This window comes from Ambystoma mexicanum, chromosome 5p (genome assembly GCF_040938575.1).
Source record: "Ambystoma mexicanum isolate Mex_15411 chromosome 5p, UKY_AmexF1_1, whole genome shotgun sequence".
Classification (NCBI taxonomy): Eukaryota; Metazoa; Chordata; class Amphibia; order Caudata; family Ambystomatidae; genus Ambystoma; species Ambystoma mexicanum.
Window position 1 is genome coordinate 742,672,287 of NC_090930.1, and position 26,401 is coordinate 742,698,687.

The 26,401-nt window shown below is 42.2% G+C and overlaps 15 non-coding genes across 15 annotated transcripts; 8 read left to right on the forward strand and 7 right to left on the reverse strand.

The window, feature by feature from the left end:
* The first annotated feature begins 1,156 nt into the window (after positions 1-1,156).
* TRNAQ-UUG (transfer RNA glutamine (anticodon UUG)) lies at positions 1,157-1,228 on the forward strand. Its single transcript has one exon. It is a non-coding gene; the product is annotated as a tRNA-Gln (tRNA).
* An 881-nt stretch (positions 1,229-2,109) lies between these two features.
* Positions 2,110-2,181, reverse strand: TRNAQ-CUG (transfer RNA glutamine (anticodon CUG)). Its single transcript has one exon. It is a non-coding gene; the product is annotated as a tRNA-Gln (tRNA).
* Positions 2,182-2,440: 259 nt separating this feature from the next.
* On the forward strand, positions 2,441-2,512 carry TRNAQ-UUG (transfer RNA glutamine (anticodon UUG)). The gene has a single exon. It is a non-coding gene; the product is annotated as a tRNA-Gln (tRNA).
* Positions 2,513-3,425: 913 nt separating this feature from the next.
* TRNAQ-CUG (transfer RNA glutamine (anticodon CUG)) lies at positions 3,426-3,497 on the reverse strand. Its single transcript has one exon. It is a non-coding gene; the product is annotated as a tRNA-Gln (tRNA).
* Positions 3,498-5,874: 2,377 nt separating this feature from the next.
* On the forward strand, positions 5,875-5,946 carry TRNAQ-UUG (transfer RNA glutamine (anticodon UUG)). Its single transcript has one exon. It is a non-coding gene; the product is annotated as a tRNA-Gln (tRNA).
* An 881-nt stretch (positions 5,947-6,827) lies between these two features.
* On the reverse strand, positions 6,828-6,899 carry TRNAQ-CUG (transfer RNA glutamine (anticodon CUG)). The gene has a single exon. It is a non-coding gene; the product is annotated as a tRNA-Gln (tRNA).
* A 259-nt stretch (positions 6,900-7,158) lies between these two features.
* On the forward strand, positions 7,159-7,230 carry TRNAQ-UUG (transfer RNA glutamine (anticodon UUG)). The gene has a single exon. It is a non-coding gene; the product is annotated as a tRNA-Gln (tRNA).
* A 913-nt stretch (positions 7,231-8,143) lies between these two features.
* TRNAQ-CUG (transfer RNA glutamine (anticodon CUG)) lies at positions 8,144-8,215 on the reverse strand. Its single transcript has one exon. It is a non-coding gene; the product is annotated as a tRNA-Gln (tRNA).
* A 2,389-nt stretch (positions 8,216-10,604) lies between these two features.
* Positions 10,605-10,676, forward strand: TRNAQ-UUG (transfer RNA glutamine (anticodon UUG)). Its single transcript has one exon. It is a non-coding gene; the product is annotated as a tRNA-Gln (tRNA).
* An 881-nt stretch (positions 10,677-11,557) lies between these two features.
* On the reverse strand, positions 11,558-11,629 carry TRNAQ-CUG (transfer RNA glutamine (anticodon CUG)). Its single transcript has one exon. It is a non-coding gene; the product is annotated as a tRNA-Gln (tRNA).
* Positions 11,630-11,888: 259 nt separating this feature from the next.
* On the forward strand, positions 11,889-11,960 carry TRNAQ-UUG (transfer RNA glutamine (anticodon UUG)). Its single transcript has one exon. It is a non-coding gene; the product is annotated as a tRNA-Gln (tRNA).
* Positions 11,961-12,873: 913 nt separating this feature from the next.
* TRNAQ-CUG (transfer RNA glutamine (anticodon CUG)) lies at positions 12,874-12,945 on the reverse strand. Its single transcript has one exon. It is a non-coding gene; the product is annotated as a tRNA-Gln (tRNA).
* Positions 12,946-13,855: 910 nt separating this feature from the next.
* Positions 13,856-13,927, forward strand: TRNAQ-UUG (transfer RNA glutamine (anticodon UUG)). The gene has a single exon. It is a non-coding gene; the product is annotated as a tRNA-Gln (tRNA).
* Positions 13,928-14,808: 881 nt separating this feature from the next.
* On the reverse strand, positions 14,809-14,880 carry TRNAQ-CUG (transfer RNA glutamine (anticodon CUG)). The gene has a single exon. It is a non-coding gene; the product is annotated as a tRNA-Gln (tRNA).
* Positions 14,881-15,139: 259 nt separating this feature from the next.
* TRNAQ-UUG (transfer RNA glutamine (anticodon UUG)) lies at positions 15,140-15,211 on the forward strand. Its single transcript has one exon. It is a non-coding gene; the product is annotated as a tRNA-Gln (tRNA).
* Positions 15,212-26,401: the final 11,190 nt, after the last annotated feature.

The window sequence follows — 26,401 nt, forward strand, 5'->3', positions numbered from 1 at the left end:
ATCTATGTGTGGATGTTTCTTGGTGTGAAAAGCATGACACCTTTTGGGGTGACACCAGGCTCTTCTGGGAGTTAATTTGCATAATCTCTACTTTCTATTTTATGTGACATGGGCTGCAGTTACATTGTTCTGTTAATAGAGGGCAACACACAGGTCATAGTTCCAAACAGGGGTGCACGGTCTGCTTGCTAGCTTACATTTACAGTTCTATTTGGGATTCACCGCCTTTTCATAAACTGAGTACTCTTCTGGAGTATTTCTAACTTATGTAGGTGTTTTGGGGGTGTTACGTGCCTTTGTATGACTGCTGCAAACCACTTGATATTAGACATTGATTGGAAACGACATAAAAAATCCTGACACATATTGTAAGCGGACATAAAATGACCTATATTAGCTAATATAAGTAAACAGACATCACTCCCCCCTCCCCACAAAAAGGGATGTATGCGTACACAAAAAATAAAAATGAAAAACAAGCAACTACTGCAGTTAAAATCTAAAAATGTAAATTCAGTTACATGATCATGACTCGGAAGGGGAAGTTAAAAAGTAAAAAAACACAAGGTAGGAGAGAGGTTAGCTTTACATGCCATGAGGGAGGAAGAGGTCTTCCAAGCACTGTTGTGTATGTTGGTCAATCCCTCTGAAACGCAAAAGGGATGTGCACATAGAAATCAAAGCAGAGTCATCCAGAGAGACTATTTAATTCTTTTTTTTTCAAATTCTCAAAAGGAAGCTGCTATCAAATTGAACTATTCATCACAGCCACTGCTAGGAAATCTATGTGCATAAAATGACAATACACCCAAAGGAAAACAAAATATAGCTATAACATGTCAGATTACTAAATTCAGAGTCCAGCCTACTAACCATTAGACCATGGAACCTAAATACTTCCGCAAATGCTGAACTTCATTATGCCAAAACAGAGGCAGTCAGAAACAATATTTAATATTGCTTAATCATATGCCTCAAGAGGAAGAATTTGATCTACATGCTCTATAAAGCACAGAGATTGCTATAGCACAACGTCAATCGACAACATCGCTGTGTTTGTATGATATCAGTCAATTGGGACTATGAATCTGTAAAAATTGTAAATGTGCTCTATATTGCCATTTCTGATTCAACGCTCTCAGGTGCATCTTGCAAGGGTTCCATGGTGTAATGGTTAGCACTTTGAACTTTGAATCCAACGATCCGAGTTCAAGTCTCGGTGGGACCGTTATCTTGCTCTTACACTCCATTTTCTAATTTCTCAAATTACAATTCAACAGAGTTAATATTCAGAAGTTCAGTCGACTCTCTCTGCACGACATTCCATTTAAATGTACTTTGGTGCCTGATACCAATACAGTGATGCAACTACATATCGTTAATGTACAATCCCTAAGGTCAATCAGAGTGGGCACCCAGATATCTCTCAGAAACATTTTCCACAGATGAATAATGTCCAACCTTAACTCTATGAAAAGAAAAATGTACACACTATGTGCAGTAGATTCTCTGCTCACTGGAACATGCAGAAACAACATTGATGTGAAAAGATTGGAAAAAGCCCTATTTTATTAACATTAAAAAATGTTATACAATTATTTTGGTGAATCATATTCACTTTCACAATCATTCCTATGTTTCAAGCAATTTGATGGTCTTATTAAATGTGTAAAAAATGTAATTCTTTGAGTTGACAAACTGTATGGAGAGCAAATTTTTTATAACTTACAAGAGTTATGAGTTCTAGAAAGTAGTGCATTTACTGATCAAGTGCCCTTGTTTAAATGTACTTACTTTATTTGGATCACACCTTTCTCGAAAGAAGAAATAAACTCTAAATTATCAGGAAACAATTCAACTGATTTTAGGGGCCTCCTGGGCTTTCAATGCAAATCGCTGAGATCAAAAGCCAGTTTAATAGCCATTATGCCTTGGAGCTTTGGAGATATGAGAGTGGGCAGTTTCTTTGTGGCAAAAGAGAGTCATCCCCAGAAACTATTAATATTCTTTGGTCAAAGAAGACTGCCATCAAAGTGGGCTGTAAAGCAAAGCTATTGCTGTTATATCTATCTGCAAATGAAAGGCAACTCTAAAAGAGAAGCAGCCCCAAGGTCCCACCGAGACTTGTACTCGGATCGCTGGATTCAGAGTCCAGAGTGCTAACCATTACACCATGGAACCCACATATTCAGTAGCATGATGCACTTCATTCTGGAAAAACAGAGCACATCAGAGAAAATATGTAATATTCCTATATCATTAGACTCCAGAGGAAGAATTTGATCCAAATGAGACATGAAGCCAGTACTTTGCGATTGCACAGCATCCAACAGCAACAGTGCTGCTTCGATATAATATCAGTAAACGGTTACTATAGGTCAGTAAAAATCTTGACTGTGCCCTATATTCTCATTGCCCTTATGAAGCTCTGCTCAACAAGGGTTCCATGGTGTAATGGTTAGCACTTTGGACTTTGAATCCAGCGATCCGAGTTCAAGTCTCGGTGGAACCTCTCTCTTGCTCTAACACACTTTGTCTCCTTGTTGTCTTAAATTATAGGCCAAAGATAGTAATATTCATAAGGTTAGTGGTGTAGGGTATTCATTTTCGCTCTCACTCTCTGGCATAACTTTTCATAAAAATCCACTTTTGTGCCTAGCACCTTAACCTTTATGCATTTTTTTTAAATGTATGAACAGTGAGGTCATTCTGAGTCGAAGGGCAGATCTGCATCGGAAACATACATAAAAGATTTGAAATTTTCAAACTTAACTCAATGTTAAGAAACATGCTCAATCTGTGACCCAATGGATTCTCTTTTTACTTGAAGATGCAGCAACAACATTAATAATACCATTTTGGGAAAAGCAGCTCTATTGTATCGCCATTCTCTTTCAAAATTGTTAAAGGGTTAATCCTATGAAAAGCGACCACATTCAGAATCAATGATATTAATCAAGCGTCTTAACAGTCTTTACATGTTTGTAAAATGAAGGTATCAGTTTGAGATGAAAAATAGAACGAAGAACACACTTTTCTTAATTCACAAAAGGCCTGAGGTGTATAAATACTGTTTGTACCGACCAAGGGCCCATTCGTGAATGTACTTACTTTAGTTGGATCATACCTTTCTTCAAAGAAGACATCCACAATAAACGATAAGGGAAAGGTTCGACTGATGGTAAACTCTTACAGAGATTTGAATGCAAATTATTGGATTCAACCTCCAGGGTGCTACCATTACACCATGGGTCTTTCACACCACAGAAAGTGGTGGGTTTCATTGTGGCTAAAGAGCGTCATCCATGGAAAATCTTTCTTTTTTCAAATGCACCCAGGGAATAATGCTATGAAAGTGGGCGACACAGCAGCGTCATTGCTATTAAAACAAGACACTGAGAGGAAAACAAACACAGTAATTCCCAAGGTCCCACCGAGATTTGAACTCGGATCGCTGGATTCAGAGTCCAGAGTGCTAACCATTACACCATGGAACCTACATACTTAGTGACATGATGAACGTCATTGCAGCAAAAAAAGCGCCTTTTAGAGAATGTATGCAATATTCTTTTATCTTATGCCTCCAGAGGAAGAATCCTATCCAAATGAGCTGTAAAGCAAAGAGTTTGCTATTGCGCAACAACCAACTAAACAGATCCACATTTGCATAATATCCGTGGGCTAGGAATATGAGTTTGTTAAAATGATGCATGAGATCTCGATTCTCATTTCTGTTACAACTCTGTCAGGTTGCACCAGCAAGGGGCCCATGGTGTAATGGTTAGCAAAGAACATTACTGAAGGGCCCCTCGGCCAGCCAGAAAGCCAAAATGGAGAGAACGGGCATGAACTGGTTGTGAATGAGCTTCAAAATGCGTTCACAGGTAATTGAACTGGTGATCTCCTCAGTTTATACACCTGGAACTCCTGTCAATAGCAACAGTCGGCAGCTGGGTTGCAAGACATTTCGTCGAAAAAAATTTGTCGACAGGACAAATGGTCGAAACCATTTGGTCGAAAACCAAATGGTCGAATTGCTTTTGTTTTTTATTTTCACATTTTTTTTTTGGGGGGTGGGGGTTGGGGGGGTCCCCGCCAACCCCCTTTTTTTCTAAAAAAAACCCTTTTTTTCCCTAAACTACAACCTAAAAAATATATATATATATAAATTAAAAAATCGACCATTTGGCTTTCGACCAAATTACGTCGACCAAATGTCTTTCGACGAAATGTCTTTCGACGAAATGTCCGGACAGCGGCAGCTGGTCTGTGTCAATAATGGCAATTTGATTTTGCCATTTTCACAACTCCCTAATAAATGAACAAAATGTTCCATTTGTAGGCACAGTTACATGCTATGGTATGTATACCATGCTTAATAACCACCATAGGAGGCTCAGAGCACCATCCGCATTCTTACGTACAAAACATGTAAGGAAATAATCAGATCTTTTGCTCTGCAGGAGTCAGGCTTCTTTAAAGCCTGACAAAGTGGCAGAGTGCCATTGTAAACTGAGGCATGATGAAACCATGCCCAAGAACCCAGGCAGGTTAAACCCTTCCACTCATGCCCCTAGGCCCCGAACGGCCAGGTTCTATAGACAGGGCAGCTGGCATGGATTATGGACACTTTTAACATAGGGTGGTTTTTCAACCTTATCTCCTCTGGGAGCAAAGCGCTGGACAGGGTTTCCTGTACGTTTTTGAGGTTCGCAGGGATCTATGTGTGGATGTTTCTTGGTGTGAAAAGCATGACACCTTTTGGGGTGACACCAGGCTCTTCTGGGAGTTAATTTGCATAATCTCTACTTTCTATTTTATGTGACATGGGCTGCAGTTACATTGTTCTGTTAATAGAGGGCAACACACAGGTCATAGTTCCAAACAGGGGTGCACGGTCTGCTTGCTAGCTTACATTTACAGTTCTATTTGGGATTCACCGCCTTTTCATAAACTGAGTACTCTTCTGGAGTATTTCTAACTTATGTAGGTGTTTTGGGGGTGTTACGTGCCTTTGTATGACTGCTGCAAACCACTTGATATTAGACATTGATTGGAAACGACATAAAAAATCCTGACACATATTGTAAGCGGACATAAAATGACCTATATTAGCTAATATAAGTAAACAGACATCACTCCCCCCTCCCCACAAAAAGGGATGTATGCGTACACAAAAAATAAAAATGAAAAACAAGCAACTACTGCAGTTAAAATCTAAAAATGTAAATTCAGTTACATGATCATGACTCGGAAGGGGAAGTTAAAAAGTAAAAAAACACAAGGTAGGAGAGAGGTTAGCTTTACATGCCATGAGGGAGGAAGAGGTCTTCCAAGCACTGTTGTGTATGTTGGTCAATCCCTCTGAAACGCAAAAGGGATGTGCACATAGAAATCAAAGCAGAGTCATCCAGAGAGACTATTTAATTCTTTTTTTTTCAAATTCTCAAAAGGAAGCTGCTATCAAATTGAACTATTCATCACAGCCACTGCTAGGAAATCTATGTGCATAAAATGACAATACACCCAAAGGAAAACAAAATATAGCTATAACATGTCAGATTACTAAATTCAGAGTCCAGCCTACTAACCATTAGACCATGGAACCTAAATACTTCCGCAAATGCTGAACTTCATTATGCCAAAACAGAGGCAGTCAGAAACAATATTTAATATTGCTTAATCATATGCCTCAAGAGGAAGAATTTGATCTACATGCTCTATAAAGCACAGAGATTGCTATAGCACAACGTCAATCGACAACATCGCTGTGTTTGTATGATATCAGTCAATTGGGACTATGAATCTGTAAAAATTGTAAATGTGCTCTATATTGCCATTTCTGATTCAACGCTCTCAGGTGCATCTTGCAAGGGTTCCATGGTGTAATGGTTAGCACTTTGGACTTTGAATCCAACGATCCGAGTTCAAGTCTCGGTGGGACCGTTATCTTGCTCTTACACTCCATTTTCTAATTTCTCAAATTACAATTCAACAGAGTTAATATTCAGAAGTTCAGTCGACTCTCTCTGCACGACATTCCATTTAAATGTACTTTGGTGCCTGATACCAATACAGTGATGCAACTACATATCGTTAATGTACAATCCCTAAGGTCAATCAGAGTGGGCACCCAGATATCTCTCAGAAACATTTTCCACAGATGAATAATGTCCAACCTTAACTCTATGAAAAGAAAAATGTACACACTATGTGCAGTAGATTCTCTGCTCACTGGAACATGCAGAAACAACATTGATGTGAAAAGATTGGAAAAAGCTCTATTTTATTAACATTAAAAAATGTTATACAATTATTTTGGTGAATCATATTCACTTTCACAATCATTCCTATGTTTCAAGCAATTTGATGGTCTTATTAAATGTGTAAAAAATGTAATTCTTTGAGTTGACAAACTGTATGGAGAGCAAACTTTTTATAACTTACAAGAGTTATGAGTTCTAGAAAGTAGTGCATTTACTGATCAAGTGCCCTTGTTTAAATGTACTTACTTTATTTGGATCACACCTTTCTCGAAAGAAGAAATAAACTCTAAATTATCAGGAAACAATTCAACTGATTTTAGGGGCCTCCTGGGCTTTCAATGCAAATCGCTGAGATCAAAAGCCAGTTTAATAGCCATTATACCTTGGAGCTTTGGAGATATGAGAGTGGGCAGTTTCTTTGTGGCAAAAGAGAGTCATCCCCAGAAACTATTAATATTCTTTGGTCAAAGAAGACTGCCATCAAAGTGGGCTGTAAAGCAAAGCTATTGCTGTTATATCTATCTGCAAATGAAAGGCAACTCTAAAAGAGAAGCAGCCCCAAGGTCCCACCGAGACTTGAACTCGGATCGCTGGATTCAGAGTCCAGAGTGCTAACCATTACACCATGGAACCCACATATTCAGTAGCATGATGCACTTCATTCTGGAAAAACAGAACACATCAGAGAAAATATGTAATATTCCTATATCATTAGACTCCAGAGGAAGAATTTGATCCAAATGAGACATGAAGCCAGTACTTTGCGATTGCACAGCATCCAACAGCAACAGTGCTGCTTCGATATAATATCAGTAAACGGTTACTATAGGTCAGTAAAAATCTTGACTGTGCCCTATATTCTCATTGCCCTTATGAAGCTCTGCTCAACAAGGGTTCCATGGTGTAATGGTTAGCACTTTGGACTTTGAATCCAGCGATCCGAGTTCAAGTCTCGGTGGAACCTCTCTCTTGCTCTAACACACTTTGTCTCCTTGTTGTCTTAAATTATAGGCCAAAGATAGTAATATTCATAAGGTTAGTGGTGTAGGGTATTCATTTTCGCTCTCACTCTCTGGCATAACTTTTCATAAAAATCCACTTTTGTGCCTAGCACCTTAACCTTTATGCATTTTTTTGAAATGTATGAACAGTGAGGTCATTCTGAGTCGATGGGCAGATCTGCATCGGAAACATACATAAAAGATTTGAAATTTTCAAACTTAACTCAATGTTAAGAAACATGCTCAATCTGTGACCCAATGGATTCTCTTTTTACTTGAAGATGCAGCAACAACATTAATAATACCATTTTGGGAAAAGCAGCTCTATTGTATCGCCATTCTCTTTCAAAATTGTTAAAGGGTTAATCCTATGAAAAGCGACCACATTCAGAATCAATGATATTAATCAAGCGTCTTAACAGTCTTTACATGTTTGTAAAATGAAGGTATCAGTTTGAGATGAAAAATAGAACGAAGAACACACTTTTCTTAATTCACAAAAGGCCTGAGGTGTATAAATACTGTTTGTACCGACCAAGGGCCCATTCGTGAATGTACTTACTTTAGTTGGATCATACCTTTCTTCAAAGAAGACATCCACAATAAACGATAAGGGAAAGGTTCGACTGATGGTAAACTCTTACAGAGATTTGAATGCAAATTATTGGATTCAACCTCCAGGGTGCTACCATTACACCATGGGTCTTTCACACCACAGAAAGTGGTGGGTTTCATTGTGGCTAAAGAGCGTCATCCATGGAAAATCTTTCTTTTTTCAAATGCACCCAGGGAATAATGCTATGAAAGTGGGCGACACAGCAGCGTCATTGCTATTAAAACAAGACACTGAGAGGAAAACAAACACAGTAATTCCCAAGGTCCCACCGAGATTTGAACTCGGATCGCTGGATTCAGAGTCCAGAGTGCTAACCATTACACCATGGAACCTACATACTTAGTGACATGATGAACGTCATTGCAGCAAAAAAAGCGCCTTTTAGAGAATGTATGCAATATTCTTTTATCTTATGCCTCCAGAGGAAGAATCCTATCCAAATGAGCTGTAAAGCAAAGAGTTTGCTATTGCGCAACAACCAACTAAACAGATCCACATTTGCATAATATCCGTGGGCTAGGAATATGAGTTTGTTAAAATGATGCATGAGATCTCGATTCTCATTTCTGTTACAACTCTGTCAGGTTGCACCAGCAAGGGGCCCATGGTGTAATGGTTAGCAAAGAACATTACTGAAGGGCCCCTCGGCCAGCCAGAAAGCCAAAATGGAGAGAACGGGCATGAACTGGTTGTGAATGAGCTTCAAAATGCGTTCACAGGTAATTGAACTGGTGATCTCTTCAGTTTATACACCTGGAACTCCTGTCAATAGCAACAGTCGGCAGCTGGGTTGCAAGACATTTCGTCGAAAAAAATTTGTCGACAGGACAAATGGTCGAAACCATTTGGTCGAAAACCAAATGGTCGAATTGCTTTTGTTTTTTATTTTCACATTTTTTTTTTGGGGGGTGGGGGTTGGGGGGGTCCCCGCCAACCCCCTTTTTTTCTAAAAAAAACCCTTTTTTTCCCTAAACTACAACCTAAAAAATATATATATATATATAAATTAAAAAATCGACCATTTGGCTTTCGACCAAATTACGTCGACCAAATGTCTTTCGACGAAATGTCTTTCGACGAAATGTCCGGACAGCGGCAGCTGGTCTGTGTCAATAATGGCAATTTGATTTTGCCATTTTCACAACTCCCTAATAAATGAACAAAATGTTCCATTTGTAGGCACAGTTACATGCTATGGTATGTATACCATGCTTAATAACCACCATAGGAGGCTCAGAGCACCATCCGCATTCTTACGTACAAAACATGTAAGGAAATAATCAGATCTTTTGCTCTGCAGGAGTCAGGCTTCTTTAAAGCCTGACAAAGTGGCAGAGTGCCATTGTAAACTGAGGCATGATGAAACCATGCCCAAGAACCCAGGCAGGTTAAACCCTTCCACTCATGCCCCTAGGCCCCGAACGGCCACGAACGGCCAGGTTCTATAGACAGGGCAGCTGGCATGGATTATGGACACTTTTAACATAGGGTGGTTTTTCAACCTTATCTCCTCTGGGAGCAAAGCGCTGGACAGGGTTTCCTGTACGTTTTTGAGGTTCGCAGGGATCTATGTGTGGATGTTTCTTGGTGTGAAAAGCATGACACCTTTTGGGGTGACACCAGGCTCTTCTGGGAGTTAATTTGCATAATCTCTACTTTCTATTTTATGTGACATGGGCTGCAGTTACATTGTTCTGTTAATAGAGGGCAACACACAGGTCATAGTTCCAAACAGGGGTGCACGGTCTGCTTGCTAGCTTACATTTACAGTTCTATTTGGGATTCACCGCCTTTTCATAAACTGAGTACTCTTCTGGAGTATTTCTAACTTATGTAGGTGTTTTGGGGGTGTTACGTGCCTTTGTATGACTCCTGCAAACCACTTGATATTAGACATTGATTGGAAACGACATAAAAAATCCTGACACATATTGTAAGCGGACATAAAATGACCTATATTAGCTAATATAAGTAAACAGACATCACTCCCCCCTCCCCACAAAAAGGGATGTATGCGTACACAAAAAATAAAAATGAAAAACAAGCAACTACTGCAGTTAAAATCTAAAAATGTAAATTCAGTTACATGATCATGACTCGGAAGGGGAAGTTAAAAAGTAAAAAAACACAAGGTAGGAGAGAGGTTAGCTTTACATGCCATGAGGGAGGAAGAGGTCTTCCAAGCACTGTTGTGTATGTTGGTCAATCCCTCTGAAACGCAAAAGGGATGTGCACATAGAAATCAAAGCAGAGTCATCCAGAGAGACTATTTAATTCTTTTTTTTTCAAATTCTCAAAAGGAAGCTGCTATCAAATTGAACTATTCATCACAGCCACTGCTAGGAAATCTATGTGCATAAAATGACAATACACCCAAAGGAAAACAAAATATAGCTATAACATGTCAGATTACTAAATTCAGAGTCCAGCCTACTAACCATTAGACCATGGAACCTAAATACTTCCGCAAATGCTGAACTTCATTATGCCAAAACAGAGGCAGTCAGAAACAATATTTAATATTGCTTAATCATATGCCTCAAGAGGAAGAATTTGATCTACATGCTCTATAAAGCACAGAGATTGCTATAGCACAACGTCAATCGACAACATCGCTGTGTTTGTATGATATCAGTCAATTGGGACTATGAATCTGTAAAAATTGTAAATGTGCTCTATATTGCCATTTCTGATTCAACGCTCTCAGGTGCATCTTGCAAGGGTTCCATGGTGTAATGGTTAGCACTTTGGACTTTGAATCCAACGATCCGAGTTCAAGTCTCGGTGGGACCGTTATCTTGCTCTTACACTCCATTTTCTAATTTCTCAAATTACAATTCAACAGAGTTAATATTCAGAAGTTCAGTCGACTCTCTCTGCACGACATTCCATTTAAATGTACTTTGGTGCCTGATACCAATACAGTGATGCAACTACATATCGTTAATGTACAATCCCTAAGGTCAATCAGAGTGGGCACCCAGATATCTCTCAGAAACATTTTCCACAGATGAATAATGTCCAACCTTAACTCTATGAAAAGAAAAATGTACACACTATGTGCAGTAGATTCTCTGCTCACTGGAACATGCAGAAACAACATTGATGTGAAAAGATTGGAAAAAGCCCTATTTTATTAACATTAAAAAATGTTATACAATTATTTTGGTGAATCATATTCACTTTCACAATCATTCCTATGTTTCAAGCAATTTGATGGTCTTATTAAATGTGTAAAAAATGTAATTCTTTGAGTTGACAAACTGTATGGAGAGCAAACTTTTTATAACTTACAAGAGTTATGAGTTCTAGAAAGTAGTGCATTTACTGATCAAGTGCCCTTGTTTAAATGTACTTACTTTATTTGGATCACACCTTTCTCGAAAGAAGAAATAAACTCTAAATTATCAGGAAACAATTCAACTGATTTTAGGGGCCTCCTGGGCTTTCAATGCAAATCGCTGAGATCAAAAGACAGTTTAATAGCCATTATACCTTGGAGCTTTGGAGATATGAGAGTGGGCAGTTTCTTTGTGGCAAAAGAGAGTCATCCCCAGAAACTATTAATATTCTTTGGTCAAAGAAGACTGCCATCAAAGTGGGCTGTAAAGCAAAGCTATTGCTGTTATATCTATCTGCAAATGAAAGGCAACTCTAAAAGAGAAGCAGCCCCAAGGTCCCACCGAGACTTGAACTCGGATCGCTGGATTCAGAGTCCAGAGTGCTAACCATTACACCATGGAACCCACATATTCAGTAGCATGATGCACTTCATTCTGGAAAAACAGAGCACATCAGAGAAAATATGTAATATTCCTATATCATTAGACTCCAGAGGAAGAATTTGATCCAAATGAGACATGAAGCCAGTACTTTGCGATTGCACAGCATCCAACAGCAACAGTGCTGCTTCGATATAATATCAGTAAACGGTTACTATAGGTCAGTAAAAATCTTGACTGTGCCCTATATTCTCATTGCCCTTATGAAGCTCTGCTCAACAAGGGTTCCATGGTGTAATGGTTAGCACTTTGGACTTTGAATCCAGCGATCCGAGTTCAAGTCTCGGTGGAACCTCTCTCTTGCTCTAACACACTTTGTCTCCTTGTTGTCTTAAATTATAGGCCAAAGATAGTAATATTCATAAGGTTAGTGGTGTAGGGTATTCATTTTCGCTCTCACTCTCTGGCATAACTTTTCATAAAAATCCACTTTTGTGCCTAGCACCTTAACCTTTATGCATTTTTTTTAAATGTATGAACAGTGAGGTCATTCTGAGTCGATGGGCAGATCTGCATCGGAAACATACATAAAAGATTTGAAATTTTCAAACTTAACTCAATGTTAAGAAACATGCTCAATCTGTGACCCAATGGATTCTCTTTTTACTTGAAGATGCAGCAACAACATTAATAATACCATTTTGGGAAAAGCAGCTCTATTGTATCGCCATTCTCTTTCAAAATTGTTAAAGGGTTAATCCTATGAAAAGCGACCACATTCAGAATCAATGATATTAATCAAGCGTCTTAACAGTCTTTACATGTTTGTAAAATGAAGGTATCAGTTTGAGATGAAAAATAGAACGAAGAACACACTTTTCTTAATTCACAAAAGGCCTGAGGTGTATAAATACTGTTTGTACCGACCAAGGGCCCATTCGTGAATGTACTTACTTTAGTTGGATCATACCTTTCTTCAAAGAAGACATCCACAATAAACGATAAGGGAAAGGTTCGACTGATGGTAAACTCTTACAGAGATTTGAATGCAAATTATTGGATTCAACCTCCAGGGTGCTACCATTACACCATGGGTCTTTCACACCACAGAAAGTGGTGGGTTTCATTGTGGCTAAAGAGCGTCATCCATGGAAAATCTTTCTTTTTTCAAATGCACCCAGGGAATAATGCTATGAAAGTGGGCGACACAGCAGCGTCATTGCTATTAAAACAAGACACTGAGAGGAAAACAAACACAGTAATTCCCAAGGTCCCACCGAGATTTGAACTCGGATCGCTGGATTCAGAGTCCAGAGTGCTAACCATTACACCATGGAACCTACATACTTAGTGACATGATGAACGTCATTGCAGCAAAAAAAGCGCCTTTTAGAGAATGTATGCAATATTCTTTTATCTTATGCCTCCAGAGGAAGAATCCTATCCAAATGAGCTGTAAAGCAAAGAGTTTGCTATTGCGCAACAACCAACTAAACAGATCCACATTTGCATAATATCCGTGGGCTAGGAATATGAGTTTGTTAAAATGATGCATGAGATCTCGATTCTCATTTCTGTTACAACTCTGTCAGGTTGCACCAGCAAGGGGCCCATGGTGTAATGGTTAGCAAAGAACATTACTGAAGGGCCCCTCGGCCAGCCAGAAAGCCAAAATGGAGAGAACGGGCATGAGGGAGGAAGAGGTCTTCCAAGCACTGTTGTGTATGTTGGTCAATCCCTCTGAAACGCAAAAGGGATGTGCACATAGAAATCAAAGCAGAGTCATCCAGAGAGACTATTTAATTCTTTTTTTTTCAAATTCTCAAAAGGAAGCTGCTATCAAATTGAACTATTCATCACAGCCACTGCTAGGAAATCTATGTGCATAAAATGACAATACACCCAAAGGAAAACAAAATATAGCTATAACATGTCAGATTACTAAATTCAGAGTCCAGCCTACTAACCATTAGACCATGGAACCTAAATACTTCCGCAAATGCTGAACTTCATTATGCCAAAACAGAGGCAGTCAGATACAATATTTAATATTGCTTAATCATATGCCTCAAGAGGAAGAATTTGATCTACATGCTCTATAAAGCACAGAGATTGCTATAGCACAACGTCAATCGACAACATCGCTGTGTTTGTATGATATCAGTCAATTGGGACTATGAATCTGTAAAAATTGTAAATGTGCTCTATATTGCCATTTCTGATTCAACGCTCTCAGGTGCATCTTGCAAGGGTTCCATGGTGTAATGGTTAGCACTTTGGACTTTGAATCCAACGATCCGAGTTCAAGTCTCGGTGGGACCGTTATCTTGCTCTTACACTCCATTTTCTAATTTCTCAAATTACAATTCAACAGAGTTAATATTCAGAAGTTCAGTCGACTCTCTCTGCACGACATTCCATTTAAATGTACTTTGGTGCCTGATACCAATACAGTGATGCAACTACATATCGTTAATGTACAATCCCTAAGGTCAATCAGAGTGGGCACCCAGATATCTCTCAGAAACATTTTCCACAGATGAATAATGTCCAACCTTAACTCTATGAAAAGAAAAATGTACACACTATGTGCAGTAGATTCTCTGCTCACTGGAACATGCAGAAACAACATTGATGTGAAAAGATTGGAAAAAGCCCTATTTTATTAACATTAAAAAATGTTATACAATTATTTTGGTGAATCATATTCACTTTCACAATCATTCCTATGTTTCAAGCAATTTGATGGTCTTATTGAATGTGTAAAAAATGTAATTCTTTGAGTTGACAAACTGTATGGAGAGCAAACTTTTTATAACTTACAAGAGTTATGAGTTCTAGAAAGTAGTGCATTTACTGATCAAGTGCCCTTGTTTAAATGTACTTACTTTATTTGGATCACACCTTTCTCGAAAGAAGAAATAAACTCTAAATTATCAGGAAACAATTCAACTGATTTTAGGGGCCTCCTGGGCTTTCAATGCAAATCGCTGAGATCAAAAGCCAGTTTAATAGCCATTATACCTTGGAGCTTTGGAGATATGAGAGTGGGCAGTTTCTTTGTGGCAAAAGAGAGTCATCCCCAGAAACTATTAATATTCTTTGGTCAAAGAAGACTGCCATCAAAGTGGGCTGTAAAGCAAAGCTATTGCTGTTATATCTATCTGCAAATGAAAGGCAACTCTAAAAGAGAAGCAGCCCCAAGGTCCCACCGAGACTTGAACTCGGATCGCTGGATTCAGAGTCCAGAGTGCTAACCATTACACCATGGAACCCACATATTCAGTAGCATGATGCACTTCATTCTGGAAAAACAGAGCACATCAGAGAAAATATGTAATATTCCTATATCATTAGACTCCAGAGGAAGAATTTGATCCAAATGAGACATGAAGCCAGTACTTTGCGATTGCACAGCATCCAACAGCAACAGTGCTGCTTCGATATAATATCAGTAAACGGTTACTATAGGTCAGTAAAAATCTTGACTGTGCCCTATATTCTCATTGCCCTTATGAAGCTCTGCTCAACAAGGGTTCCATGGTGTAATGGTTAGCACTTTGGACTTTGAATCCAGCGATCCGAGTTCAAGTCTCGGTGGAATCTCTCTCTTGCTCTAACACACTTTGTCTCCTTGTTGTCTTAAATTATAGGCCAAAGATAGTAATATTCATAAGGTTAGTGGTGTAGGGTATTCATTTTCGCTCTCACTCTCTGGCATAACTTTTCATAAAAATCCACTTTTGTGCCTAGCACCTTAACCTTTATGCATTTTTTTTAAATGTATGAACAGTGAGGTGAAGTGGGAGAATGGAAGACCAGGCTCCCGTCCTTCACCTCTCGCGCTTGGCCTAGAGGGTCACGGCCCAGACACCCGCCGCGAGAAGAGTTCGTCCAGTTACCAGACGACCAGGTACCATGGTACAGGAACATACGGATGTGTCCACCTGCCTGCCCAGCAGCCCGCACTGGCCGTGCCGACACCTGCGGCCCGGATCAGCTAGACTAAAAACCACACGTCGTTAGAGATGCCATGACGACCTAGACAACGGGAAGCACATCTGTATAAATATACACACTTAACATTCCCACACCAATCTACACGAAGAATATACTCAGTGCTCTGACGTAGGCGACAGGCATATTCACGGACGTGCATCTTTATTATTTTTACATAGGCTTTCAGAGTACAGAAACGCAAGACGCATCATGAACTCATCTATAACGCTTGCTCATGCTTCCCTTGAAACCCGTTACCACCGTGAGAGGTATAATGGAAACACGATATTGGTCATGGAAATATATGCCACTATAATCTAAAGCACCCATGCACGAAATGGATCACTTATGCACCAGGCCCAAGTAGGCCTCAAGCAAGAGTTCCGTGGACATTAACAAAGCAAAAGTCAGGTTGCTGATCCTGCAGAATGAGCCTGGTGGAGCACCCAGCCAAGGTCGCAATGTTGAAAACCCACATCCAAGACCAAATCATCAAAGGCACGATGTTGCAACCTCGCACTCCGCGTACCAACGTTAGAATCATATCTACAAATTAAACCAGACACACAGTGGAAAAACAATATTAATTGTGCAGAATTCTGCCTCAAACACGGTCCCGCCTCACGTGACCAAGCCGAACCTGACGAGATGCCAAAACCCAGGAGAGACAGGGCGTCTGGGTCCCGCACTACGAGACACAGGCCGGGACACTTGAAAGGCTCAATGGACACCTGCTACAGTGGGAACGGTCAGCTCCCACCTATGAATAAATCCTCACATTGTCTGCATGTACCCATATTGAAACATTGTTGCAAACACGGGTACACCGAGAGCTGGGAACAACGGTGGTCCCAGGCTGGGGAGCTCACGGATGCACCAATCAGAACATGGGGCTCTTATCTCAGACGTCAGTAACATTAGCCAATCCTCAGGGGTCTTCATGTAACAATTCTTATGTATCTAATTGAAGGGACAACCCAGATATACCACCTGACTACACCTTGACCACTAATATCATCCTCTATATGTGTACTATACTAACCCTACCACTCGAGCAACCAATTAAGAGTGGCGGTAGGTTCTTGTTAACTTTTTGAAGTGACGCAAGTAGCGCGTCATATTACAGTAAAAAGGGCCTGCGAGCCCCACGATCGTGTGTGTGTCAGGACGAACGCGTACGCTCCTTGACCCATCCCTGCCGTTTGCATAATAAACAGCAGAAGTTGCCTTGCTCCTTGTGTGTGCCTCATACTCTGTCTCGATCCGAGATATACACGGGAGGAGTTGGGGCCTCCCTGCCCGGAGGTCTGCGGGCGGCCCGGCCGACCCCGGCAGAATTTCCCCCCGACAAGTTGGAGGCACTGCTGAGATCTGTTTAAGATCGACTTTTATTTTTAATTTTTCCAGGCACTCCCGTTGCGAGGAGGCCCGGCGGCGCGGCCCCCTCTGCCGTTGCCCCCTTCTGAGGACTACAGGACCATCGCGGAGCTGCGAGAGGACCGGACAGCGCAATCCGGATATTGGCCCTCGGGAGCCGGTTGAGAAGTATCCCGCCCGCGGTCGGCGAGTGTCCAGACGTGGTCCAGACGAGGGGAGGTGGCGAGCCGCTTGGAGGGGTGCACGCAGTTGAGCGGCCCTGCATCGAGAGAACTTGGTGAGCATGACACGCACAACAAGCAATGCGAAATTGTGAGGGAGGGGGAGGAAGTAAATAAGGGAGGAGGGAGGAATTGTAAAGTGGCGAGGGTTTAATTGAGTGTTGCTAAATGGAATGAATGGTAGCGAAACGAGTGCGAAAGCAGGCGGCTAACGTTACGCGAAAGAGGGGGGCGGGGCACGAAAACATCACGTGCAGCCGCTCGTAACAGTGAGCTAACGTTACGCGAAAGAGGGGGGCGGGGTACGAAAACATCACGTGCAGCCGCTCGTAAGACACTGATTGGCCTGAATCGCGGATACGTGTGAGGGTGGGTGTGTGGTTTCCTACGATTTGATATTTATTATTGAATGAGTAGATGAGGTTCCCTATTGTTCGAGCAAGAAACTCGATAGGTAGATGACGTTTCCCTGTGGGCGGTGGCTAGTTACATAGTTGCCCAAAACGGAAGATAATTGGCTGGTTAAGCCCTCCTGTTGAGGGGCGTATCACACGCGAGGCGACGCAGCGTGCGCAGTCCGGTTATAGTATTGATGAGATTACCTTGTTCCAGGAGAGACAGGAAGACAGCTGTAGGGTTAGCGGGGTAGATTACAAGTGTATTTTGAATTTAAAGAACATAACACGAATATACCAGTAGCTCGAAGAAATCGGTGACGTCACCAGTAGGGATTTAATAGGATATCGTGAGCACAAGGAACCTTGGGTTCGAGAGTGGTGGGGAGGAGAAGCATGATAAAGGAGCTGATACGGAGATAAACTATAAACCAGTGGATCGAAAGAAGAAGGGGAAAGGGGCGTGGCTGCGCACGGAGAACGCCGGCCACGGCAAGTGTAAAAGGGGGAGGAGAACGGAGAAACAGGACAACTGTATAAGATCGTCGTAAGGGGTACGCAGCCGCAGGGGGCTGCGTGCGCTTCGGCCGCAGGGGGCCGTAGGGGAAGGAATATAATATAACATCACATTTATTACTATTGCATAATTTGTCAAAGGATTGTCGTAAGTCCCCACACTTGCGGGGCGAGGTAAGCAATACAAGGTTGTATATTGTAAATTGGTAGTAAGGGGAAGGGTAACAAGGGGAGTACAACCATGTCATACGGGAGAGGGTCGGGAGGGTGGGGGAACACCCTCACTACCCCACTACAGCACATATGCACCACACTGCCACCACACAGGGAGAAGTTAATTAAGTACAGCATAGAGTGGACCCAGGGGACCGACAATAAAATGTTAACACCATGGCCGCCTAATGGTAGTTTCGATCCATATGCCCAACACTCACTACTGAACCATCTGCACAATACATACAAGGGGAAGAAGTTGGCAAACCACGTGGAGGTGTTTAACTTATGGAGGATGTTCCAGGGGTCTCGACCAGGACCAAATGGAATGTTCACTATGGGGGAAACACCGGAAGAAAAGGAGATTAAGAAAGAAGGAACGGGTGGGGAAAAGGAGTGCGAAAGCACAAAGAATACGGGGATCGAAAGACAGGGAGGAGAAAATGTTGATAAATCAGACGACATAAAAAAGGAACCGAGCAATGAGATACCCATAACACCGAGAGTGAAAACAGAGGGAGGAGGGTTGTACCCGTTAAGAGAATTAGGAGAAATAGAAGGACGGTTAAGGGCGGCTGAAGGATACTCAAACCCGGCATACAGCCCTCCACCATATGTAGCTCATGGGAAGATACCAATGGGGGAAGGGAGGATTAGAGAAGAGCAGACTGTAGAGATAGGAGACGATGAGTGGGTAGCTGCACAGATATTGTTGAAATTACGAGGCTCACTAACTGGAGAAGAAAGGGAGGCGGTAAGGAGAACAAACGAGGATAGTGCCAGAGAGAGTGAAATGAGGGGAGAGGAGCTACTACGGCAGAAGGAAGAGATTTTGGAGGAAAGATTAGCAAAACTAAGGGAAGAGCAGAATGAACTGATCAAACAACTTGAGAGGGAGGAAAGAGAGAGAGTGAGGAAAAGGAAAGAAGGTAAGGACGAACTGGAAAGATTAAGGGAACGAAGCGAGGAACAAAAGAGAGAAGCTGAAAGGGTAAAAGCAGCAGCAGATAGGGTATCAAGAGTAGTGCTGAGAGAGAAGAAGAAGGAAGAAGAAGAAAAGGAAAAAGAAATGGAAATATGGAGGAGGAGGATAATATCTGAGACAGCTAAAAAATATGAAGAGGGGAAGGTAATAGAGAGTATAGTAGAAAGAGAAAGGGTGAAATGGGAAAGGAAGAGGGAGGATGAAAGGATATTGGAACAGATGAGCAACAAAGTAATGGAGGAATTAAAAAGGAAAAGAGAGGAAAATAGTAGGGAAATGGAGGAGAGAAGTGAAGAAGGAAGAGAAGGGAGGGGTAGGGAGAGTGAAAGATGGGGAGATGTATACAAAAGTAGGGAGGTAGCAACGACATCAGCACTAGGGGGGACAGTTGGTAACAACGAAAGGGGAGAAAGAGACTTAATAGATTTAAAAACAGTAACAATAAAAGGAAAAAAGGCAGAGTGGGGGGTGGAATTTATAAATAATTTTTGCAGTGAGGAGGAAGAAGGAGTGGAGAAGGATGGAAGAGAGAGTGAAAGGGAAAGCTTAGATAAACTGTACCTCACTAGAACAAACATAGATTCGCCCTGGATAAGTAGAAGAGGGGAGGAGCTGGAGAGAAGTAAGGAGGAAACGAAAAGAATAGGGGAAACACAAACCAATGAAACCACGCCACCCACATCTCCATCACGCCGCCCTCCCACGTCACTACCTACGTGTTCAACCACCGCACGCTCTCTGCACAGAATAAAGCTCGCGCCCTTCATGAACGAACTTACACCGTATACATGTCGGCTTAGGGACCTCCCTAGTCGCAGGCAAGACAGACAAATAAACATACCCATATTGAACACAGGAAATGATGAAAGAAGGGGAAAGGAAGAAGAGGGAGGTAGGGGAAGAGGTAGTAAGGAAGAATTTGAAGTAGTAAAAGAAATGGGGGAAGAGGAGGGGTGTGAAGACTCAATATCATGGAGCGTAAAGGGTGAAAAAAGACAGAATTTAATGCCACTGCTGGAGAGAGGAGGGGTTAGACCACAGTATGTACCTTGGAAACATACGGATAAGGAAAATATAAAATGTAGGCTCCCATCACTAAGTGGAGGTGCGGGTAAGTGGATATATGAAATGGAAAAACACACCGCAGGACAGAAACTAGCAGTAGGAGATGTGAAGGGCCTGTTAATATCAATATTAGGGGATAGAGCGGATGACATTTGGAAAAGAGCGGGATTCCATGGAGTAACAATAACAAACACATCGCATGATGGGGCACCATTTGCAAACTGCAGACATGCGCTATGGCAGGCACTGAGAGTGCAGTACCCAGACACCTCAGACATAGGAGCCATTACTTCCCGTAAGATGGGTGAAAATGAGGATCCTGTTGATTATATCCAGGACATTCAAGAGAAGTGGCGCATGGAGACTAGAGAACAATGGGACAAGACACCAGCCATATTTTATCATATACTAGTACAAGGGCTCCCAGAAGGAGTTCAGAAACAGCTAAAGAAAGTAGTAGGAATGGAAGCAAAACCATGGCCAGAAATACAACTGACTATAGTACATCACTGCAGGACATGGCAAGGAAAGATGAAACAAAAGGAGGAGGACAGGAAAACAGAAGAGGCCAAATTAGTACAGAAAAAACTTACTAAATACACAATGGAAGGGGCACTAATAACTACGCCCACACCAATGACCCAAAGCCCAACGCAAGTAGTGGCTGCACAAGATCAAGCTCAAATAGCGCCCCCACAAGGTGTAATACAGCAAGTGCCGCCTCTGCAATTACACACACCGAACATGGGAGGAGGGTACCCAATGCAAGGAACTGGGTATTATAGTTATAACAGAGGGAGAGGAGGGTTTATGAGAGGGAGAGGATATGGATATAATACCCAACAACAGGCTGGGGGACTCAGAAATAACTACTCCACAGGGCAACCCGTATACCAAGACAACGCAGGGAGCTTCCCATGGCAAAACAGGGAACCACCCGTGTGTTGGAGCTGCGGAATATTAGGACACATGTCACGTACATGTAGGGTCAGGCCAGGAACACCAGCATGGAATGAACAAGCACAACCTAGGACATCACAAGAACAGCAGGGCATACAACAGCAGCAGATGTCACAACAAGGGAGTGGCCAACCACAACAACCACAACAGCAACAAACCTATTCACTGCCACAACAACAAATAACACAGTATCTGCCACCGCCACAACAACAAGTAGCGTTAATACAACCACCACCACAAAATGAACGAACACAATTGGGTGGGGTGACGGTGTTGGGACACAACCCTTACACAGGGAATGGCCAATCATTGTACCCCCAATAGGCCAGCCCACAGACGGCCTTGGTGTGTCCCATCCTGTCAGTAACACCTAATAGTGCGGAGGAACCACGCATAGAGGTAAAGATAGGTGACAAAAAATTATCATTTCTTGTTGACACCGGGGCAACCCGGTCTTGCATAAGGGAAGGTAAATTTAAGATGTCAGGCGAAGCCATGAACACCCAAGGATTTTCTGGGGCTAAAGGGTTGGTTCCATTTACTGATAACGTTCCGTTATCTATTGGAGATTATGATCTGTCAGTTCCACTTTTGTATTATAGCGCCTCACCAGTAAATATACTGGGGAGGGACATAATGAACAGGTTGAACATGACGATCTCGTTTACAGAGGATGGCATAATTTGCTCTACTCCAGGGATTAACATGCTCGCAGCACGACAGATTTTGCAAGCATACTGTGGACAGACAGCGATTAGGGCGGAGCCAGTAGATGGCGAGATATTTCAATATGGCACTGACATGGCATTTGCATGGATGCCAGGGATAGAAGGGAAAATATGGAGGAGACCAGCAGCCTATCTATTCCGACCAGAAACACCAGCTAATGAACTGGAAGGGAAGGTGTTTGCAGTGGACATTGAGAGCATTATTGCAACAGCTGATTATGTTGCTGTGCACGCCCAAGATAAAGAAGGGAGAGCTTGGAGGGCGGTGATAGCACTAGCAGAAGGGTGTAGGCTGACCCAGGTGTCAGATGAAGAGCTGTTCTCAGAAGAAAAGGAAGAAAATGAAATGGTGTTCATGATGAGCGTAGAAATATGGCTAAGAGTGGCTCACAAACAAGTAGCACAGAAAATTGCAATGGCACTTGAGGCACCCGCAGGCACCCCAGTCCCATTTTTTAAGGAGGATATGTCAAAGGTGCCCAAATCATTATGGACTATTAGCCCTTATGACGTAGGATGCATAAAAAGCATAGGGGGTGTAAGGATAAAGTTGAAAAAGGGTGCCATATTACCAAGAGTGAAACAGTACCCATTGTCAAAAGAGGCAGATGAGGGCATATATGAAACCATAACGGCCCTTATAAACAATGGCATATTGGTCCCCTCAGAATCACCATGTAACACAGCTGTGTACCCGGTGCGCAAGGCTAAAGGGGGGTCTTGGCGCTTCATACAGGACCTCAGACCCTTGAACAACATAGTAGAAGCAGAGTATCCAGTAACAGCAAACCCGGCCACAATATTGTGTGGCATTCCGGCAGAAGCATCACGTTTTACAGTGATTGACCTTAAAAATGCTTTTTTCTCAATACCATTACACCCAGACTCACAAGATTTGACAAGCTTTACTTACCGAAATACAAAGTGGAAACATACCAGATTACCACAGGGGTATTGTGAATCACCCTCAATTTTCAATAGAGTAATACAGATGGATTTGGGTAACGTTGAGGTGGAAAGCACAGTGTTACAGTATGTGGATGACATAATAATTTGTAGTACAAACGAAAGCAAATGTAGAGAGGACTCATTAAAAATGTTGACGATACTGGCAGAAAAGGGGTACAAGGTAGACATGGAAAAGATACAATACTGTCAGGAACAGGTACTTTACATTGGCCAACTGATATCCCAACATGGAAGAAGGATTGCACCACAAAGAGCACAGGCCATCTCAAGCACTCCCGTGCCACAGACTGTGAGAGAACTACAGCAATTTCTGGGGCTGTGCAACTACTGTAGAGCATGGGTATTTGATTACAGCTCATACATAGGACCCCTGCTTGAGGGGTTGAAGGAAGCAAATAAAGGGGAGAAAAAGTTGGGATGGACTATGGAAATGAGGGAGGCATTTGACGAATTAAAAGACGCAATATCAACTGCTCCAGTATTGGCATCCCCAGACTATGAGCGGCGCTTCTTTATATTTTCACATTGCGACTCAGCAGTGATGAAAGCAGTATTGGCCCAAAAGACTAGCATGGGCTATAAACCAGTAGCATTTTACAGCGGTCACTTAGACCCTATAATGTTAGGCCAATTCTCTTGTGAACAAGGTCTCGCTGCAGCTGCTTTTGCAGTAGAAAAAGCATCAGCAATAACTATGGGGTGTCCAACTACACTATTTGTGGAACATGCACTATTTGCGATATTGAATAAACCTAAGTCCACACTAACAACACAGAGGGCATCAGGTTATGAGATTATTTTGTCTAAAGCTGAACTAGCAATTGTTAGATGTAGCACGGTTAACCCTGCAAGGTTCCTAGCAGAAGTAATTGAAGAAGGAGATTACGCCCACGACTGCACCCAAGTAACTGAACTATACTCATGTACTAGGAAAGTTGAAGAAAACGCACTAGAGGGAGGTGAGCTTTTGTTTATTGATGGGTCATCAACTATTGATCAAGGAGATGGGATACGAAGGACTGGGGCAGCTGTAGTAAAAATGATGGAGGCGCCGGTGTGTGTGGCTATGAAGTGTGTACAATTACCACAGCATTACTCTGCTCAAGCGGCGGAACTCGTTGCACTCATATTGGCATTAAAGGAAAGTTTTAATAAAAGAGTAACCATATATTCCGACAGTGCATATGTTACATCCACTGTCCACTCAGGGCTATCAAAATGGAGAAGAAGAGGGTTTAGGAGAGCTGATGGCACTCCAGTACAACATGCCCTCTTGTTGGCTGAACTAATTGAAGTCATAAACGATCCCCAAGAACTAGCCCTAGTAAAATGCACCGCACACACCAATGGAGAAGACTATGTATCAAAAGGAAATGCAGCAGCAGACGCACATGCGAAATATGCTGCATATTTTGGTGAGATATGGAACCCCACCGACTCACAGAGAGGGAGAGGGAGGGGAATAGCGAGGGAGATGTTAATAAGAGAAGGGTACACCCATCTCCCAGCCACACAGATTATGGAGCTACAAGCGGCTGCACCAATGGCCGAAAAAGAAGTATGGGTGAAAAGAGGATGCACAATGTCACCAACTGACGCACTATGGCGCCAGGGTGGCACTGGGAAAGTTGTAATACCGTTGGCACTGTTAAATACCGCCCTGAGCCAATTACATCACCCTGCCCATACAGGCAAGGAAATAATTGCAGCACGAATTAGAGAAGATTGGTTTTGTCCCGAGCTAACCTCTCATGTGTCAAATTTTATCAGCAATTGCCTCACATGTCAACAGTTTACGGCCGGCCATACTTTAAAAGTGATAAGAGGTACAATACCCCGGCCAGAAGGACCTTTTCGGCACCTTCACATTGACTATGTTGATATGATCAACATCTGTCAAGGCAATAGGTATATGATTGTAGTAGTATGCCCATTTTCTAGGTGGATTGAAGCAGGGCCCTGTTCACACCCTGATGCGTTTAGAGCAGCCAAATTCATAGTAAGGGAGGTCTTCCCCAGATGGGGAGTGTGCGAGGTGTTAAGATCAGACAACGGGCCCCATTTCGCAAACGAAATGTTCCAGCATATCACATCCCTGCTGAACATTAAACACAAATTTGCATGTGCATACCACCCACAGGCTAATGGTGTATGTGAACGCCTGAATGGCTTATTGAAGGAGGCAATTGCTAAAATACAACAAACAACAAAGAAAAGTTGGTTGTATTGCCTCCCGTTAGCATTGTTTGAACTTAGAAACAGGCCAGGGTCCGACCACCACCTCACCCCACACGAAGTGGTTACTGGACGCCAAATGCGCCTTCCCCTAACACCAACGTCAAGGGCATTCACCGACCACGAAAGTTCAGCGAATGTGTTAGGTGATGAAATGTATCAATATGTGTCTTCTTTGATTACTAGTGTCGTGTTTGTGTCTCAACAGCTCGAGCGCACACGGGGCGGGTCCACCAGCAATCAAGAAAAAGACGAAAGTACGGAATTGGGAAAGGAGAACTCCTGCAAACTTGCCAAAGGTGACCACGTACTACTTCGCAATTTCAATAGAAGGTGGCATGAGAAGAGGTTCACTGGCCCCCATCTGGTAGAGGACGTATCAACAAGAGCAGTAAAACTAAAGGATAAGCGTGCCTGGAACCACCTACATGACGTAAAGATCTACAAACTGCAGACCCGCCCCAGCGCCAACGACAGAGCAATTGGAAGAACAGCAACCACATCCCCTACAGCGGAAGAAAGTTCAACCACAGACAACGACCCAATTGTTCCCTCGGAGACAATAACTGACCAAGAAGGAAGTGATCCCCATACTGCCCACCCCATGATCACTCGCTCAAAGAGTAAAAATACTTCCGCCATTTGAGCACAAACCCCCCCATTGACTGCTAAGTACAGTTGTAACTAAAACTGAAGGACATGCTTGCACTAATACACATGTAAACACGTGAATGTTCTCTTTTTCTCTCGCACATACAGGAACTGCGTAATATTGTATTGTTAAGAAAAGTTAATTAACAAGTTCAGTGTACAGGCGTAGATGGTGCTGCCAGACGATAACTACCCAGAAGAATTGTCACACCAATTTGTATACGAAATAAAGAGGCCAACATACTTAAAAAGGAGAAGGGTACGTGTATACTACACAGCCTTCCTCCTGGCCATAGAATATCACATGCCCCACCTCCACCCATACTTGCCAGTCCTAAGAGACCCATCACTTAGAGTAGCGTGGGAGCAGCTCTTCGCCTGGGCACTGAATGACTACTTGATAGGGAGAGCTTAAAGGTAACAAAACTAACATCTAATAACCAGCACTTTTGAGAATTTTCAGGCGGGCAACTATAACGTCG